Source organism: Pelodiscus sinensis, chromosome 30, assembly GCF_052426305.1.
Source record: "Pelodiscus sinensis isolate ZL-2025 chromosome 30, ASM5242630v1, whole genome shotgun sequence".
In the NCBI taxonomy this organism is placed as follows: domain Eukaryota; kingdom Metazoa; phylum Chordata; order Testudines; family Trionychidae; genus Pelodiscus; species Pelodiscus sinensis.
Window position 1 is genome coordinate 15699783 of NC_143081.1, and position 14522 is coordinate 15714304.

Consider the following 14522-nt stretch of genomic DNA (forward strand, 5'->3'; position numbering starts at 1 on the left):
TGAGCCCGCTCTGATCCTGCTGACTGCCGGGGGCCGCGCTGCCAGACGCAGGGCCTGATCCCCCTGGGTCCTGGGTGCCGCTACGGGTGCCTCACACAGAGGGTGGCTGAGGACAGGCAGGGACTCAGCAGGGCGCCCCCAGCCCAGGGCGGCTGGAGACCCGGGTCCCGTGGCGGGTCCCTCATGCAGAGCGGGGCTGAGGAGGGGCAGGGACTCAGCGGGGCGCCCCCAGAGACCCAGGGCAGCTGGAGACCCGGGTCCTGTGGCGGGTGCCTCGTGTGGAGGGGGGCCGAGGAGGAGCAGGGACTCAGCGGGGCGCCCCCAGAGACCCAGGGCAGCCGGAGACCCGGGTCCTGTGGCGGGTGCCTCGTGTGGAGGGGGGCCGAGGAGGAGCAGGGACTCAGCGGGGCGCCCCCAGAGACCCAGGGCAGCCGGAGACCCGGGTCCCATGGCGGGTGCCTCGTGTGGAGGGGGGCCGAGGAGGGGCAGGGACTCAGCGGGGCGCCCCCAGAGACCCAGGGCAGCCGGAGACCCGGGTCCCGTGGTGGGTGCCTCGTGCGGAGGGGGGCCGAGGAGGGGCAGGGACTCAGCGGGGCGCCCCCAGAGACCCAGGGCAGCTGGAGACCCGGGTCCCGTGGTGGGTGCCTCGTGCGGAGGGGGGCCGAGGAGGGGCAGGGACTCAGCGGGGCGCCCCCAGAGACCCAGGGCAGCTGGAGACCCGGGTCCCGTGGTGGGTGCCTCGTGCAGAGGGGGGCTGAGGAGGGGCAGGGACTCAGCGGGGCGCCCCCAGAGACCCAGGGCGGCCGGAGACCCGGGTCCCATGGCGGGTCCCTCGTGTGGAGGGGGGCTGAGGGGGGGCAGGGACTCAGCGGGGCGCCCCCAGAGACCCAGGGCAGCCGGAGACCCGGGTCCCATGGCGGGTCCCTCATGTGGAGGGGGGCTGAGGGGGGGCAGGGACTCAGCGGGGCGCCCCCAGAGACCCAGGGCAGCCGGAGACCCGGGTCCCATGGCGGGTCCCTCGTGTGGAGGGGGGCTGAGGGGGGGCAGGGACTCAGTGGGGCGCCCCCAGAGACCCAGGGCAGCTGGAGACCCGGGTCCCATGGCGGGTGCCTCGTGCGGAGAGGGGCTGAGGGGGGGCAGGGACTCAGCGGGGCGCCCCCAGAGACCCAGGGCAGCCGGAGACCCGGGTCCCATGGCGGGTCCCTCGTGTGGAGGGGGGCCGAGGAGGGGCAGGGACTCAGCGGGGTGCCCCAGAGACCCAGGGCAGCCGGAGACCCGGGTCCCATGGCGGGTCCCTCGTGCGGAGGGGGCCGAGGAGGGGCAGGGACTCAGCGGGGCGCCCCCAGAGACCCAGGGCAGCTGGAGACCCGGGTCCTGTGGCGGGTCCCTCGTGCGGAGGGGGGCTGAGGAGGGGCAGGGACTCAGCGGGGCGCCCCCAGAGACCCAGGGCAGCCGGAGACCCGGGTCCCATGGCGGGTCCCTCGTGTGGAGGGGGGCTGAGGAGGGGCAGGGACTCAGCGGGGCGCCCCCAGAGACCCAGGGCAGCCGGAGACCCGGGTCCCATGGCGGGTCCCTCGTGTGGAGGGGGGCTGAGGGGGGGCAGGGACTCAGCGGGGCGCCCCCAGAGACCCAGGGCGGCTAGAGGCCCCGTGTCCGGCCGCCGGGCCCTAGAGGCTGCGGTCGAAGTGCACGGGCAGCCCCCCGACGCAGGCCACGCGGATGCGGCGGGTGCTGCTGGCCCCCCGGTAGCGGCAGGGGGGGCGGGCGGAGCCCCCGGCCCGGCGGCAGGTGGTGATGCGGAAGCGGCCGTTGCTGTCGTGCAGGTTGCGGGCGACGCGCCTGCCCCCGGGGCCGCACACGTCCTGCAGCTGGCGGGCCGGGGCGTGCACGAAGGTGTTGGTGGGCTTGCAGGGGCTGGCCATGCCCCGCCGCGGCATCATCACGGCGCAGTAGGTCCGGTCGTCCCGGGCCCGGGTCTTGGGGCTGTCGACGTGCTGCCGGAGGAACTGCGGGTAGCTGGCCCCTCGGCTCAGCCGCGCCAGGCAGCCGGCCAGCAGCGCCAGGGCCAGCAGCAGCCCGGGCCGGGGGCCCCGCGGAGCCATCGCCTGCGGGGAGAGGGGCGTGGGCAGGTCAGGGGGGGCCGCTTGTCCTGTGTCGTGTCCCCTGGGGGCTCCCTCTCCGCCCAGCCGCCTGGCCCTGGATTTCCCTCTCTCCTGCCTTTGCACCCCCACTGGATCGGGGCCCTGTTCCCCCGGCCCCAGCCGGGCCGGTTCTCCCTCGGCTCTGCCCTTCGTGTACACACGCGGCGGGATCTCCCTGCGCCCGCCTGGCTCGCCAGCACCGCGTCTGCCTGCGTCCCCCCCCCCCCCGGGTATCACAGCCGGGCCCGCGTCTGCCTGCGTCCCCCCTCCCCCGGGTATCACAGCCGGGCCCACGTCTGCCTGCGTCCCCCCCTCTCCCGGGTATCACAGCCGGGCCCACGTCTGCCTGCGTCCCCCCTCCCCCGGGTATCACAGCCGGGCCCGCGTCTGCCTGCGTCCCCCCCTCTCCCGGGTATCACAGCCGGGCCCACGTCTGCCTGCGTCCCCCCTCCCCCGGGTATCACAGCCGGGCCCACGTCTGCCTGCGTCCCCCCTCCCCCGGGTATCACAGCCGGGCCCGCGTCTGCCTGCGTCCCCCCTCCCCCGGGTATCACAGCCGGGCCCACGTCTGCCTGCGTCCCCCCCTCCCCCGGGTATCACAGCCGGGCCCGCGTCTGCCTGCTGTTGTAAAGCAGGCTTTTTCTGTCCATAGCCTTCGCGTATAGCCCATCCTGCCACACAAGGCCCCTCACACAAAACCCAGATACTCAGAGGAGCATGGGCAGCACAATGCAGTTTTGTGAATGGAATTTGATCTTATAGGCATTCTGGGACTCACAGGCGCCAAAAAAAAATAGGGAGGTGAGCATGACTAGATAGTGCTTACAGATAAGCCTCATTTGACCGTAGCTTGACCAGTCTTAGGGGCAAGGGAAAAAGTAAACATAGGGTAATAAAACATAATTGTCTAACACTAACTATGCCCCATCTGGTCCTGTCCACGAGGGGATCACGCATACATCACGAAAATTTCTATAGGGCAGTATTGTCATACTACCTCATCACTAGCCTATCAGGCCCTGCCAAATGCAAACCCTAGCATGGCACAGACACCGAAGTTTTGTATAAAAGACCCTCAATCCCTTTGTTCGACGGAGGTTCCGTGTATTGAGGGCACGTGTCTTTTTTTGCCTGGCTAAAGGATTGATCACCCTGAGGCTGCCTCTCCACCCTTCGAATCAAATATAGGGGTGCACGAGTCCTGAGCATGCTCCGAGTTCTAGTGTGTCTTTGTGTCGTTATCGTTTCTGGATTTGTAAGTATTGCTTTAAATGTATTAGTTATTGGTTTAATTAATAGTCAAGTTGTGTTAATTTCACTGTGTAATTCTGTAAAGTGTATCTAAGTTCTGTTAACCACGCTGTGTAAATTGTATAATTTTGTGTTGCATAGTAGTGTTGTATTTAGGTTAAGTATAAGTATTAGAAATAGAAGCCCCGGAGTTGTTAAGTTGTAAAAGTAGATTTATAACTAACTCCACCAGCTGTCCTAAAATAACCATAGAGGGGCTGGCTTTGGACGGTTCTTTTATTATCATTATTTTGGCTTTGTTTTTTGTATTTTTTATTTGTATGCTGCGTTGTCTTAGGCGAATTAGGGATAGTGATTTGATATAAGTGAATTGTAATCAAAGAATTGTAATCAGTTGGGTATAATTGTGCCCAAGCTTTTCTACGCTGTAAAAGTACTAAGCAATTGCTAGTTCAAACACCTACTTGTTAATTGCTGGTTTTGACCACTTAATAAAAATCATTTGTTTCACCATCATCCAGTAGTTTTCACTGGATAGTCGGCTTTAACCCTTGAGGCTCACATCACATCACCGAACCAAGGTGTAACATGGCGTCACGAACAGGATGTGGTGAATGCCCCTGGGCAGGCAGACCCCCAAGTGAAACTCAGGAAGATGTATTTAGTCATTTAACGTATTACAAATTGGGAGATGAGAGTAATAACCCCTCAATGATTTTTAATATAAAAGTAAGGAACTGGGCAAGCCTTAAAAACATGGGTAGCGCTCCTAACAATCTCTTCTCTGAGGTGTTTGTTAAGGACACACCACTCTGTCACGTTTTATTAGGAAGAGGAGACAAAAGGCCCCGCCTGTGTAACTACAGGGTTAAAAGGGAGCGAAACAGACCTGGCAAAACTTTTGACCGCGGCAGAAAGAGTTTTAAAGAAATCTGATAGCCACGTGTCAGCCACCCTTCCAGCTACCCCTGTTACCCACGGTAGTCCAGAGCGCACTCTCTTAATAGAGTTAGTTTAAAAGTTAGAAGAATCCCAAGAGCAAAAGAAATTAAAGCCTGATAAATTTAAACTCAAGAAAGTAGCAGAGGTTTTGTGAGTCATGTTTAAAACGACCCTCTGAAAATTGGACTCAAGCCACACACCACTAAGTTTTGCTGTGTGTGGGGATCAGCAAAAAATTGAGGCTAACAATCCCAACCGAGATATAGATGTGCCTCCGGAGAAAAGAGCTGGGCCAGCTAAGCCCCCCCTCTTATCCTTGAGAAGCTCTCGAAAGTTTAAAAAACACCAAGCACCCCACCTTTAGCAAAAAAAACTGAAGTGGAAGTGTTCCCAGTAGCCGTTAAAAAACAACTTATGATGCAGCAATCGGACTTACTAACCAGGTCACGGTTCTATGCACCCGATCCTGGACCGAATTAAAAACCCTTTTAGAGGACATGCAGCGTAATGCAGGAGAGCTCCCCACAGTATGGTTGGAATGTGTAGCTTTAAATAACGGATCAGAGGTTGTAAATAAAGAGAATGTAAAACACTGAGTTTTGAAATAGACTTAACAGCTTGTGGGAAGTGTTCCTCCAAATTCTGAAGGAAGGAATACCTGCCGACCATCAAGCCATACTGGCCTTAAGCATTTTAGCTGGAAACACACACACAGAGCAGCCTGTTGAACCAGAAAAGGGCTGCCAAGCAACTTCAGGAAATTCTCAAACCCCTGTACTAAAAGGTTTGGAAATTATAAGTAGCTAACTGCAATAATAAACATTTAAATTTACCCATGAAAAGGAACTATAAGCTGTGGGGGCTAATTGAAAAGCCTACCCTTCATACTAAATTAATAATGGACAACACTTGTGTCATTGAAAAAGCTATTTAGCAGGAATCAAGACAGACAATAGAAAGAAAAAGCATGTGTTAAGGTTTGGAGTTTTATGGGCAGACTAGGGAAATAAGAAATTCTACTGGAGCTTAATTGGTTAACTGCATAAAAGGATAAATCTATACATTGTAAATTTGTAAAAGCTGTACCCTTAAAGGTTAAATTTGCTCTCTAAGAAAACAAGTTATTGTTTTAAGAATCCAAGCTCTGAAACTTCACTGTGTCTCTGTTTAAGGCTAAGTTGATAACACTTTTGAGTTGGTATCAGACCCGAGGTTGTGTGTGTCTGCAAACTGCCTGTCTGTTCTGGAAAGGGAGGGACGGCACTATCCCCCATAAGTACGCCTGTAACATCAAGTATGATTCTTTTCAGGAAAATAAAACCTTTTTCTGTTTGATGGAATAGTAACTAGCAAACACCTTGTTTTAAGAAAAAGTTTCTGTGGAAGTAAATCATTTGAAGCTTCACACATTAAGACTGATCTGTAGTACAAGAGGGAAACTAAGGCATGCCACCTTTAACTTAATAATTGAACAATGAAGTAATTCACTTAAACCGAAGCTGGTGGGCAAAATGAAAGCATATCATTTGGTAACATTAGGCTGATCAAAATTAGCAAAAGGAAAAGTATTCTAAGATATAATGTGTCACCCCCCACCCCGGGGTAGAAATGTTTTTTTTGTCTTTCAGATCAGAAAGCGCTGGTACCAGCTGAAGAACAGCTAAAGAACAGCTAAAGAACAGTTGAACAACTAAAGAAAAAACCATGGTTCTGTGTCATAACATAATAAGTTTGTGTTCTGTCTTCTGTCCAAGTTTGTCTTGTGTCTTAATTGTAATACGTATTGCAAATGTCATTGTGTGTAGGATATTTAGTGTTTTTATGAAAGGATATTTTAAGTAAAGCAGAAGCATGAATTTAAACAAAAACAAAATTAATAATTGGGCCCAATCAATCAATTGGCAATCAATTGGTAACTATAAAGTTTAGTGAAAAGATAATAGTGTAGTAATTGTTAAGCTAGGAGAATGTTAACAATGTCTTCACAGGTGAACAAAAAGAAACTGAAAAGAAGCAAGAAGTGTGCCATGTGAACAGAAAAACTAGGAGTGGGGTACCAACCCCTTCCCACTGGATTGGCTTTGTTTTAACAGCCACACTAAATTCCTTTTTATTAACATCACCTAACAACAATAGTCTTGAATCTAACCAGTATTTTGTATTATGATAAGTATCAAGAAACTAATCCACAGTTTACCTCTACCCCTATTCCCTATCCCTTTTTGTTTGCAAACAGGAATTTTATGTGTCAGACGGAAAGTAATAGCCACGATGATGGTGGTCTGCGCATTACTCCATTCTATTCATTGCCTGGTGCTTATATAACCATCGTAGATGTAAACGATGAACTAGCTCCCTGGTGCAGTAACCATCCTCGCCTCCAATCGTTGTACCCGGGACACTTCTGGCTTTGTGGAAATCAAGCCCATTCTCGGTTGCCTATTAATGCAAAAGAACGCTGCACCTTTGGCCATGTAGCCGTTCAAGGAGGAGGCATTTATGTACAGGACTCCTCACTGCCTCGTTTTGTGGGGCGGAAAACCCGCGATTTGTCCTCACTCTGGCAGTCGGTAGGCACCTGGTTTGGAAAAGCAGCTATAGCAATATCCACCTGGAATCCTGTTGGAAATCTGATAATGCGAGAACAACTTGAATTGAATGCCCTGGCTATTGAACGCCTCGGCAACCAAACAAGCAAGGGACTAAAACTACTATCAGATAAAATTGAAGAAATACGTGTATATGTTATGCAAAATAGATTAGCTCTTGATTACTTGTTAGCAAAAGAAAATGGTTTTTGTAGTTGGTTAGATGAGTCACAATATGGTTCTATGTTTAAAGATAAATGTTGTATGGAAATTAAGTCAATTGAACAAAATGTAAGTGATGTAATTGAGAATATTGAGCAAATTGTAACGGATGTCAGGGAATCGCGCACCTTTTTCGGACTGGAATGGCTAGCCTCATGGTTTGGTTTAGAACGATACAAATAACTTTTTGTTTCTATTTTCATCACATTCATAACATGCATTGTTTGTCTTGTTCTAGGATGCGCTGTTTTAAAAGCCTGTACAAAACGCATTGTTGCGCAAGTGCTTCTCGTTGAAAGAAAATCTTTACTTGGCGCCGATAAAGGCATTGAGGACAAGGAGGAGGTATAATCAGTGGCGTTTGGGCCGCTCGGCCATGGCCACGGGGGCATGTTGTAAAGCAGGCTTTTTCTGTCCATAGCCTTCGCGTATAGCCCATCCTGCCACACAAGGCCCCTCACACAAAACCCAGATACTCAGAGGAGCATGGGCAGCACAATGCAGTTTTGTGAATGGAATTTGATCTTATAGGCATTCTGGGACTCACAGGCGCCAAAAAAAAATAGGGAGGTGAGCATGACTAGATAGTGCTTACAGATAAGCCTCATTTGACCGTAGCTTGACCAGTCTTAGGGGCAAGGGAAAAAGTAAACATAGGGTAATAAAACATAATTGTCTAACACTAACTATGCCCCATCTGGTCCTGTCCACGAGGGGATCACGCATACATCACGAAAATTTCTATAGGGCAGTATTGTCATACTACCTCATCACTAGCCTATCAGGCCCTGCCAAATGCAAACCCTAGCATGGCACAGACACCGAAGTTTTGTATAAAAGACCCTCAATCCCTTTGTTCGACGGAGGTTCCGTGTATTGAGGGCACGTGTCTTTTTTTGCCTGGCTAAAGGATTGATCACCCTGAGGCTGCCTCTCCACCCTTCGAATCAAATATAGGGGTGCACGAGTCCTGAGCATGCTCCGAGTTCTAGTGTGTCTTTGTGTCGTTATCGTTTCTGGATTTGTAAGTATTGCTTTAAATGTATTAGTTATTGGTTTAATTAATAGTCAAGTTGTGTTAATTTCACTGTGTAATTCTGTAAAGTGTATCTAAGTTCTGTTAACCACGCTGTGTAAATTGTATAATTTTGTGTTGCATAGTAGTGTTGTATTTAGGTTAAGTATAAGTATTAGAAATAGAAGCCCCGGAGTTGTTAAGTTGTAAAAGTAGATTTATAACTAACTCCACCAGCTGTCCTAAAATAACCATAGAGGGGCTGGCTTTGGACGGTTCTTTTATTATCATTATTTTGGCTTTGTTTTTTGTATTTTTTATTTGTATGCTGCGTTGTCTTAGGCGAATTAGGGATAGTGATTTGATATAAGTGAATTGTAATCAAAGAATTGTAATCAGTTGGGTATAATTGTGCCCAAGCTTTTCTACGCTGTAAAAGTACTAAGCAATTGCTAGTTCAAACACCTACTTGTTAATTGCTGGTTTTGACCACTTAATAAAAATCATTTGTTTCACCATCATCCAGTAGTTTTCACTGGATAGTCGGCTTTAACCCTTGAGGCTCACATCACATCACCGAACCAAGGTGTAACACCTGCGTCCCCCCCTCCCCCGGGTATCACAGCCGGGCCCACGTCTGCCTGCGTCCCCCCTCCCCCGGGTATCACAGCCGGGCCCACGTCTGCCTGCGTCCCCCCTCCCCCGGGTGTCACAGCCGGGCCCTCGTCTGCCTGCGTCCCCCCTCCCCCGGGTATCACAGCCGGGCCCACGTCTGCCTGCGTCCCCCCCTCCCCCGGGTATCACAGCCGGGCCCGCGTCTGCCTACGTCCCCCCTCCCCCGGGTATCACAGCCGGGCCCGCGTCTGCCTGCGTCCCCCCCTCTCCCGGGTATCACAGCCGGGCCCACGTCTGCCTGCGTCCCCCCTCCCCCGGGTATCACAGCCGGGCCCGCGTCTGCCTGCGTCCCCCCCTCCCCCGGGTATCACAGCCGGGCCCACGTCTGCCTGCGTCCCCCCCTCCCCCGGGTATCACAGCCGGGCTCACGTCTGCCTGCGTCCCCCCCTCCCCCGGGTATCACAGCCGGGCTCACGTCTGCCTGCGTCCCCCCTCTCCCGGGTATCACAGCCGGGCCCATGTCTGCCTGCGTCCCCCTGTGACGTAGTGTTGGTACTTTGCTGGTTGCTGTGCTGGGCAGTGGGTTGTGAGTGACCCCCACTGGCTGCAGCATGGCCCTAGGCTGCTTCCTCAGAAGTCCCTGAAGTCGCCTCCCCTCCAGCCTCCCTGCGCCCCCCTTTCGGCCCCTTGCGCCCAGCTCCATGCCCAGGCCCCGTCGCCCCGACCGTCTCACCCGCTCCGCTCTCCTTCGCCCCCCGCCTGAGAGGAGGATCCGGCCGCCGACGGCACAAGGAGTCCTGAGGGTCCGGTGGCTCCGGGCGCTGTTATATGCCCGGGGGGGGGGTGCCTACGTGGCAGTGCAGGGCCACGGGGAGGGGCAGGATGGTGCTAAACTACCCCCTGCCTTTCCGGCCCCATTGTCCTGGGCCATGCCCCGCAACGGGCCCTACGGGCGCCACGGCCTGGTGCCCTCCCCGAACACCTGCGCTCTCCGGCCCGGCCTCCCCGGCTCAGCCTGGGGCCAGCTGGGACCGTGGCGCCCGGCCAGGGAGCGAGGCGCAGGGGTGATGGGTGCTGAGGGGGGGAGGGCTTGGCCCTCAGGTGGGCACCTGCCGCATGACGCCCAGCGGGGGGGGGGGGGAGTTGTAAGCCAGGGGCCAGTGTCCTGTGAACAGGGCTGCTTGCTGGGAGAAATGCCCCCGGGGGGCAGGTGGTGGGGTCCCCTGGGCTGCCCCCCTGTGTCCAGCCCCTCCCCCCATGCCCGAGGGGAACCCCCCCTAACGCCCGCTGGCCGCCCCCGTGCTGCATGCCGGCCCCCCCATCACCGGCTCCAGGGCCGCAGGGTCAGGAAGGACAATTCCCCCAACACAAAGCCGGGGGGGGCAGGGACTGGCCGCAGCCGCAGAAGGGACCCTGGACACGGCCCAGAGGCACCCGGTGGTGGCCGCTGGCAGGGCTGCGGTGGGGGAGGAAGACTTTGGGGTGTTTCCGGGGGGGGTGGCTCTGCTCATCGCCTCCCTCCCCTCGGTCTGCCCTGGCCGCCAATGGGGCAGCGGAGGGGGGGGGGAGTTTCAGGAGCCGCGCTCTCGGGCCCCCGGGGTCTCACTCCGGGGCGGGCGGTTCGGTTCCCCCCCGGCGCTGCCGGGCTGGCAGGGCGCTGGGCCCCAGCGACGCTCCGGGCACAGTCGGGCAAAACACCATTTATTTGCTTGGCACCGGGACGGACAATCGTCCCCAAGCGAGGGGGATCTCCAGGCCCCGCGGAGGGGCCCAGGCACGCAAGTGGGTCCCAGCGTAGCACAGAGGGGGCAGTGCAGGGACCAGAGCAGCCCAGCTCCGGGAGAGGGGCCCGGAGCCAGGCCCTGCCCCCCTCCCTGCCCCCCAAGCCAGCGGCTCGCTCACACACGCAGGACCCGGCCCCAGAGTGTCCAGTGTCCCCAGCATGACGGGCCAGCGGGTCGCCCCCCTTCTCTGCTCAGCTGCAGCCCCTGTGAACGTGCTGCTCTGGGGCAGCCTCCCTCCGTGTGGCACACCCGCAGTCTTCATCTTACTACTGGCGCCGTGCCTGGGGAAACTGAGGCACGCACAGCGGGTTATGACTGGACAGCAGGAATCTCATGCAACAGAACAAGCAAACAGAGAAAATGTGATCCCCACGTCACCCCTGCTCCCCCCGCTTTGAGACAGAACTGGGCAGGGTAGCGGGGGGGGGGGGGAAGGGGCAGCTATACTGTATAATGGGCACTAGGGGGCAGCAGAGGGTGGTGGGGAAGGGGTGGCTATACTGTATAATGGGCACTAGGGGGCAGCAGAGGGTGGGTGGGGAAGGGGCGGCTATACTGTATAATGGGCACTAGGGGGCAGCAGAGGGTGGGTGGGGAAGGGGTGGCTATACTGTATAATGGGCACTAGGGGGCAGCAGAGGGTGGGGAAGGGGCGGCTATACTGTATAATGGGCACTAGGGGGCAGCAGAGGGTGGGTGGGGAAGGGGCGGCTATACTGTATAATGGGCACTAGGGGGCAGCAGAGGGTGGGTGGGGAAGGGGTGGCTATACTGTATAATGGGCACTAGGGGGCAGCAGAGGGTGGGGTGGGGAAGGGGCGGCTATACTGTATAATGGGCACTAGGGGGCAGCAGAGGGAGGGCGGGGAAGGGGCGGCTATACTGTATAATGGGCACTAGGGGGCAGCAGAGGGGGGTGGGGAAGGGGTGGCTATACTGTATAATGGGCACTAGGGGGCAGCAGAGGGTGGGTGGGGAAGGGGTGGCTATACTGTATAATGGGCACTAGGGGGCAGCAGAGGGTGGGGTGGGGAAGGGGCGGCTATACTGTATAATGGGCACTAGGGGGCAGCAGAGGGAGGGCGGGGAAGGGGCGGCTATACTGTATAATGGGCACTAGGGGGCAGCAGAGGGTGGGTGGGGAAGGGGCGGCTATACTGTATAATGGGCACTAGGGGGCAGCAGAGGGTGGGTGGGGAAGGGGCGGCTATACTGTATAATGGGCACTAGGGGGCAGCAGAGGGTGGGTGGGGAAGGGGCAGCTATACTGTATAATGGGCACTAGGGGGCAGCAGAGGGTGGGCGGGGAAGGGGCAGCTATACTGTATAATGGGCACTAGGGGGCAGCAGAGGGTGGGGGGAAGGGGCAGCTATACTGTATAATGGGCACTAGGGGGCAGCAGAGGGTGGGGGGAAGGGGCGGCTATACTGTATAATGGGCACTAGGGGGCAGCAGAGGGTGGGGGGAAGGGGCGGCTATACTGTATAATGGGCACTAGGGGGCAGCAGAGGGTGGGCGGGGAAGGGGCGGCTATACTGTATAATGGGCACTAGGGGGCAGCAGAGGGTGGGCGGGGAAGGGGCGGCTATACTGTATAATGGGCACTAGGGGGCAGCAGAGGGTGGGTGGGGAAGGGGCAGCTATACTGTATAATGGGCACTAGGGGGCAGCAGAGGGTGGGTGGGGAAGGGGCGGCTATACTGTATAATGGGCACTAGGGGGCAGCAGAGGGTGGAAGGGGGAGGGGCGGCTATACTCTATAATGGGCACTAGGGGGCAGCAGAGGGTGGGTGGGGAAGGGGCGGCTATACTCTATAATGGGCACTAGGGGGCAGCAGAGGGTGGGATGTAAGGGGCGGCTATACTGTATAATGGGCACTAGGGGGCAGCAGAGGGTGGGAGGGGGAGGGGCGGCTATACTGTATAATGGGCACTAGGGGGCAGCAGAGGGTGGGAGGGGGAGGGGCGGCTATACTGTATAATGGGCTCTAGGGGGCAGCAGAGGGTGGGGAGGGGAAGGGGCGGCTATACTGTATAATGGGCACTAGGGGGCAGCAGAGGGTGGGTGGGGAAGGGGCGGCTATACTGTATAATGGGCACTAGGGGGCAGCAGAGGGAGGGTGGGGAAGGGGCGGCTATACTGTATAATGGGCACTAGGGGGCAGCAGAGGGTGGGCGGGGAAGGGGCGGCTATACTGTATAATGGGCACTAGGGGGCAGCAGAGGGTGGGAGGGGAAGGGGCGGCTATACTGTATAATGGGCACTAGGGGGCAGCAGAGGGTGGGAGGGGGAGGGGCGGCTATACTGTATAATGGGCACTAGGGGGCAGCAGAGGGTGGGAGGGGGAGGGGCGGCTATACTGTATAATGGGCACTAGGGGGCAGCAGAGGGTGGGCGGGGAAGGGGCAGCTATACTGTATAATGGGCACTAGGGGGCAGCAGAGGGTGGGTGGGGAAGGGGCGGCTATACTGTGTAATGGGCACTAGGGGGCAGCAGAGGGTGGGTGGGGAAGGGGCGGCTATACTGTATAATGGGCACTAGGGGGCAGCAGAGGGTGGGCGGGGAAGGGGCGGCTATACTGTATAATGGGCACTAGGGGGCAGCAGAGGGTGGGAGGGGAAGGGGCGGCTATACTGTATAATGGGCACTAGGGGGCAGCAGAGGGTGGGAGGGGGAGGGGCGGCTATACTGTATAATGGGCACTAGGGGGCAGCAGAGGGTGGGAGGGGGAGGGGCGGCTATACTGTATAACAGGCACTAGGGGGCAGCAGAGGCCGGGGAAGAGGACCAAGGGATTTAGGCCCCACGTGCCCCAGCAGGGCCCTGGCTCCCGACCCCCCTGGGCGCGGGGACGTGCCGCCCCCTAGAGCTGGCGCTGGAAGTGCACGGGCAGGCCGGCCTCGCAGGCCAGGCGGACGCGGTGGGTGCCGGTGCGGCCGCGGTAGGTGCAGGGCGGGCTCGGGGAGCCCCCGGCCAGGCGGCAGACGGTGAGCTCCATGGGCTCCAGGCTTTCGTGGTAGTTGCCGGTGCTGGGCGTGCCCCCCGGCCCGCAGACCCCGTCCACCTGGGCGGGGGGGGCGTGCAGGAAGGTGTTGGTGGGCTTGCAGGCCGCGCCCGTCAGCTTGCGCTGCGCCATGAGCTGGTTGCAGTAGCGCCGGGCGTCCGGGGCGCTGGTGCGGGGATGGTCCACGTGCTGCCGGTGGAACTTCTCGTGGCGCGTCTCCCGCTGGGCCCGGCCCGGCCCGGCCAGCAGCAGAGCCCCCAGCAGCAGCAGCAGCGGCAGCAGCGCGGGACGGGGTCCCGTCTGGGCCATGGCTGTGGGGGAAAAGCAGGCGTCGGGGTGGAGAGCAAACAGGGGTGGCGGGGGGCGGGGGGCTGGGAGCAACCATCCCACTCATGGGTTCCAGCCACGTGCGGAATAATGCTTGTGCTGTGCACCGAGGTAGGTGTGGGCGCGCACCACCCATGGGAGCAGCGCTGCAGTCCCGGGGCGCTCTGCCAACCCGAGGGGAGGCATTCGAGTCCCTCCTGGAGCGTTGCCCGAGCGCGCAGCTTACAGCCAACACTGGCTCGGAGCCAGGGCTCCTGGCTTCTCCCCGCTCTGCAAGGGGAGTGGGGGCTAGTGGTGAGAGCAGGGAGTCTGGGAACCGGAACGCCTGGGTTCTTTCCCTGGCCCTGGGAGGGGAGTAGGGGACAGTGGTTAGAGCAGGCAGCACGGGGAGCCAGGACTCCTGGGTTCTCTGCCTTGCTCGCGGCGGGGGCCCTGGTGTCATGTTCCGATCGTTGTATCTGCCCTTCCTGCCAAAACACAGCGGCCATTGCACCTCCCCGCCGCCCTCCACTCACCGCTGGCTTGTGCCTCGGTTTCCCTCGCGGGGCGGGTCTGAGCGCGGGACCCTCCGGTGGGCGCTGTGCGGAGCTCGGCGGCAGAGACCCGGCGGGGCGGCTGCGCTCGCAGAAA

General features: G+C 58.0%; 1 long non-coding RNA gene and 2 pseudogenes across 3 annotated transcripts; 1 reads left to right on the plus strand and 2 right to left on the minus strand.

Annotated features, from left to right (window-relative positions):
* Nucleotides 1-1095: 1095 nt before the first annotated feature.
* On the minus strand, nt 1096-10322 carry LOC142821057 (ribonuclease pseudogene; annotated as a pseudogene). Its single transcript, XR_016348077.1, has 2 exons — nt 9508-10322; nt 1096-2105 (listed from the first exon to the last, which is right to left on the minus strand). The product of XR_016348077.1 is annotated as a ribonuclease pseudogene (transcript).
* On the plus strand, nt 2761-8680 carry LOC142830456 (uncharacterized). The gene is made up of 2 exons (XR_012905714.2): nt 2761-3396; nt 5963-8680. It is a non-coding gene; the product is annotated as an uncharacterized LOC142830456 (long non-coding RNA).
* A 137-nt stretch (nt 10323-10459) lies between the features above and the next one.
* On the minus strand, nt 10460-13874 carry LOC142821055 (ribonuclease pseudogene; annotated as a pseudogene). The gene is made up of 2 exons (XR_016348075.1): nt 13316-13874; nt 10460-11560 (listed from the first exon to the last, which is right to left on the minus strand). The product of XR_016348075.1 is annotated as a ribonuclease pseudogene (transcript).
* Nucleotides 13875-14522: the final 648 nt, after the last annotated feature.